Source organism: Pristiophorus japonicus, chromosome 2 (genome assembly GCF_044704955.1).
Source record: "Pristiophorus japonicus isolate sPriJap1 chromosome 2, sPriJap1.hap1, whole genome shotgun sequence".
Lineage (NCBI taxonomy): Eukaryota > Metazoa > Chordata > Chondrichthyes > Pristiophoridae > Pristiophorus > Pristiophorus japonicus.
The window spans coordinates 345,140,924-345,146,095 of record NC_091978.1 but is presented as its reverse complement, the minus strand read 5'-3'; the positions used below and the strand labels follow the sequence as shown (position 1 = coordinate 345,146,095).

Genomic DNA, 5,172 nt, shown 5'->3' with positions numbered 1-5,172 from the left:
TCCTCCTGAGGTCCCCACCATCACAGAAGTCAGTGTTCAGCCAATTTGATTCACTCCACATGATATCAATAAATGGCTGAGTGCATTGGGTACAGCAAAGGCTATGGGCCCCGACAATATACCAGATGTCGTGCTGAAGACGTGCTCCAGAACTGGGTGCACCTCTAACCAAGCTGTTCCAGTACAGCTACAACACTGGCATCTATTCGACAATGTGGAAAACTGCCCAGGTCTGATCTGTCCAAAAAAATACAAGACAAATCTAATCCGGCTAATTACTGCCCCATCAGTCTACTCTCAATCATCAGCCAAGTGATGGAAGGTATTGTCGACAGTACTATCAAGCGGCACTTAGTCACCAATAACCTGCTCACCAATGTCCAGTTTGGGTTTCACCAGGACCACTCGGCTCCAGACCTCATTACAGCCTTGGTCCAAATATGGACAAAAGAGCTGAATTCCAAAGTTGATGTGAGAGTGACTGCCCTAGACATCAAGGCAGCATTTGACTGAGTCTGGCATCAAGAAAGCCTAGCAAAACTGAGGTCAATGGGAATCAGGGGGAAAACTCTCCACAGGCTGGAGTCCTACCTAACACAAAGGAAGATGGTTGTAGTTGTTGGAGGCCAATCATCTCAGCCCTGGGACATCACTCAAGGAGTTTCTCAGGGCAGTGTCCTCGGCCCAAACATCTTCAGTTGCTTCATCAATGACCTTTCCTCCATCATAAGGTCAGAAGTGGAGTTGTTCGCTGATGATTCCCTATCGTGTTCAGTTCCAGTCACAACTCCTCAGATAATGGAGCAGTCCATATCTGCATGCAGCAAGGCCTGGACGTAATTCAGGCTTAGGCTGATAAGTGGCGAGTAACATTCACACCACACAAGTGCCAGGCAATGACTATCTCCAACAAGAGAGCATCTAACCACCACTCCATAATGTTTAACAGTATAACCATCACCGAATCCCCCTCCATCAACATCCTGGGGGTCACCATTGACCAGAAACTTTACTGGAGCAACCACATAAATACTGTGGCAACAAGAGCCGGTCAGAGGCTGGGTATTCTGTGGTGAGTGTCTCACCTCTTGACTCCCAAAAGCCATCCACCATCTACAAGGCACAAGTCAGGAGTGTGATAGAATACTCTCCACTTGCCTGGATGAGTGCAGCTCCAACAACACTCAAGAAACTTGACACCATCTAGGACAAAGCTGCCCACTAGATCACTTCCTCCACCACCAGTGTACCGTGGCTGCAGTGTGTACCATCTACACGATGCACTGCAGCAACTCGCCAGGACTTCTTCGACAGCACCTCCCAAACCCACGATCTCTACCATCTCGAAGGACAGAGATCAGCAGGGGTATGGGAACATCATCACCTCCAAGTTCCTCTCCAAAAAATATAGCGCCATTCCTTGTTAACTAGTGATATAACCACTCTCGAGTCTGCTAGATCCAAGCAAGTAAAGATTTTATTCGAGCATATGCAAGGGAGCAGATCTCAGTCTCCTGAGGTGACCTATTCTACAATACAAAGTTTGCAGCATATATTTATAGTGCACAAGTTACTGTAACTTGGTCATAAATCATTACCCACACTATTCCAGCATTTGTATCACATGACGAGTTTCACAACCCAGTTAGTCAATTGAGTTATTCAGGCCCGGCAGATGCCTCCTGTTAGCTCAACTCTTTAGCCTTGGGCCCCCGGGTTCCCATGGTAGCTCGACCATCCTGTCTGACTTTCAATCCTCCCTTTTCTCCTTGTTCTGCTTATCAATTAGTAATCTGTTTACAAGAACTTTTACATGCTGAGCTCGTTGACTCTAGAGATATCCTTGGTCAAGTATCCCATCATGCCTACTCTAGGAGCTGCTACCATTAGCTTGTCATCTAATCCTATCTACAGCGTTTATTTCAAAGATATGCACTTTACGAACATTTCAAGCATTGCTATTATGATGTTAGCCCCACTCGTCCCACTTCAGTCCCCCCTTTTGGACCCCTGGTCAGGTCCCCCTAACCTAGGCAGGACACCTCCCTGATCCTCTATCTACCAATTACTCCAGGGATTCTACTGGGGTTCAGTGAACTTCAAATCCTTTAATTTTAAAGTTCCCTTACGGCTTCTTGGTATACTTGAGGGACACTTTTTAAACTAACACACCCTCTCACGAGGTTAACCCGACAAGGATTGATTAGTTTGGCCCGACGAAACACTTGCCTCTGTTGCCTTATTCACAATAAACCTGGTTTGAGTTGTGGTCAAAGTCCCTTCCATGGTCACCAGTTGTAAGATTTATAAGATCTGTCAGAAGAGACCTGTCCGTGACCATAACAAACCACGCTGAGAACAGGTATACTGTAAATAAGCACAACAGATTTTATTAAGTAGTTTACTTCCAGTACAAAGAAATAATAATTAACAAGGCGATAGACAGTCTGTTCCTTGAAACCTCAACAGAAACCCACTGAGTGACTGTGGCACTGTGCCTTGCTGTGTTCTGTTTACTGTAGTTTTTCTCCAGTCTTCCTCTGTGTTTGCGCTGCTTCCAAGGTTCAATAGCTGTTACTCATACTTTTTTTTTCAAATGCTTTGATAGATGCAGCTGTTTCAGCCTTACAATACATCATTCTAACACCCCAGCCTTTGACCTTCTACACCTTATCTGGTATTTTGCAGAAAGAATGTTTTTCTCTGAGTACTTTTACACAGACAAGTAAGTTTTAGTCTGGAGCTTAGCGATAAGATATGCACTGTAGGCCTTTGTTTTATTTTATAGCTAATTAATATTCTGGCCTTGAGAGCCTAGCTCTAAATAAAGTTTGTCTCAGCAGTTACAAAAATGGTTCACATAATATTGGCTCAATCTATCATCATGCTTTGCTAAAAATGGTTAGCTAAGCTTACATGATTTTTAGTTACTTTTATCATATAACAGTTAAACAAAAGCATTATTAAAACCCTAAATACCCAGATCAATTCACTACCTCCAATATCCATATGCTTTATGACACTAACTTCGTCCTTTGGTATGATTTTGGCTTATGCATCAAAGTTCTGCTACATGAAGTATATATTACAAGTTGGAGAAATACCAGAGTATGTGAAATGATATGAACCTAAGGGTGTGCTGATATATTGTGCCACATAATTGTGCAGCTTATACTTAAGTATCTCATTTACCGTTGGTTTCACTTGAACATAGATTTTAAGACCGATCCTGTTAGACCTGTAAAGCATGGTACAGGAGGCACCACTGAAACCACCTCATACTGGATTCGTACTGGCTTTTCCCACGCTCTGTTACCTACAAAACACAATTACAGTTAAAGTTATAATTCAGTCTCACAATCACTAACACGTCGACTAAGTACATACATTTTGAGCGACAATAATGCAGACAAAGAAAACAGACACTGTAAAGAAAGCTGAAGTTTAACATCTAAACAACAAGTCATGGATTTAAAAGATCCATCCGTTGTGGATAATTCTTATTAAATTTATTTTTCCCTAGCCTTCAATTGATTTTTTTTAAACTTAAATTTTAATAATGTAATAATTTTTATAATTTTTCTTAAACATACTTTCAATCCCTCTAACAGTGGCCCTGAAATTCTGGTTGGAGGCTTCCTCCGACCTGAAATTCCTCTACGAAAGTACCTGGTGGTCCCAGAGGCGTCATCGAGTCCGGTCGGAGGCCTTCTTTCCCCGGGCTTTGCAGCACGTCCACGTCTTCTCGATACGGACGGAAAAGCTGGAGTCACATGGGCCTGGACAACCAATCACTGTGCAGTATTCACATTGATAGTAATGGGAACTCCGATTTTACGAGTTCCCATTACTATCAATGAGAATAAACCCCTAAAACTCCAAAACACAACATAATAAAAAAAAACACCACACATACTTAAAATTAATTTGCAATTAAAGTTAGTTAAATGTTTTAGAAAAAAAATTTATATTTTTGGGATTTAAAAAAAAATGTTTAGATAGGGTTTAAAATAAACTTACCTTAGTGGACAAGGTTTTTAACTATAAAAATGTGTATTTAAATTTTATTTTTATATATTTTAAAACTCTTACACTGGTAAAAGTAGGCTATGCACCTGCTTTTACAAGTTTGAAGGACATTCGTTGGACAAGAGATGGGAAAATAGCCCAATCTCGCCCTCACGGATGTCCTTCTCCCGGGGATGCGGAGGATCTGTCAAGAGATACCTTGACAGATGAAAAGCCGGTTTTCGGCACATGCGCAATGCGGAGAAAAACATTGTCTGACATCATTACGTCACTTCACGTAAATTCATTTTTTTAAAAGAAAACCTTTCCGGATATTTTTTAGCGAATTCTTTTACTTTCAAAACTTCATCTCTTGATTTTACACATTAATTTCAACTTCAAAAACAACGTATCTTTAACATTAGAGACACACGTGCTCCCAACTCAAGTGCTCGTAATTAATTTACAAGGCTACATCCGTATCTCATGTCGACTCTCCCAAATGGCATTTCTGTCTCGAAAAAATAAAATGTCTCAAAATTTCAATTCAAATATTGCCAATCTTTTTATTTAAATCCCTTTTACTGAACTAGAAGCTTTCATGTAATTTAAAATAAAAATTTCCAAAACAACCAAATGGCAACTTTTATTTTTCCGAGCAAAAATCATTATCAACATAGGGTGTCTTCATTTTGTTTTTTTTTCAATGTGCAAGTCTGTCTGGAACTAGGGACATTCACACTTTGAAATAACCAGAATTTCACTGTGGCCACAATGAAAGTCGGATTTTCATAGGTTAATTAACCTCAATAACTCCAATCAAATTCAGATCAATATATTTTTTTCATAGCCAATATGTTATTAACTTTACACAATACAGAGCAAATAAAATAGAACACAATAACACAGTAAGTTACGTCACTTTCCATATTCTTCTTTCTTCAGCCACCTTTCAAATTGACTGTAAAAATACTGAATATAACTGGAGAAACATTGTTTTTGTATTTACCAAATATCACACACATTCTTCACAAAAGGAAAACGAAAGCTTCTCTTAGCTTGTAGCTTCAAGAAATTCATGCAGGCTTTTTTTTTTAAGGCACTGAAAGTGACAGGAGCTTTCTCGTCTTTCTTTATCTCATTGGACGACATTCAGACTTGGGC

At 40.2% G+C, this 5,172-nt stretch overlaps 1 long non-coding RNA gene across 1 annotated transcript; it reads right to left on the bottom strand.

Moving 5' to 3' along the window:
- Positions 1–2,241: 2,241 nt before the first annotated feature.
- On the bottom strand, positions 2,242–3,802 carry LOC139234842 (uncharacterized). The gene is made up of 3 exons (XR_011588350.1): positions 3,670–3,802; positions 3,193–3,316; positions 2,242–2,367 (listed from the first exon to the last, which is right to left on the bottom strand). It is a non-coding gene; the product is annotated as an uncharacterized lncRNA (long non-coding RNA).
- Positions 3,803–5,172: the final 1,370 nt, after the last annotated feature.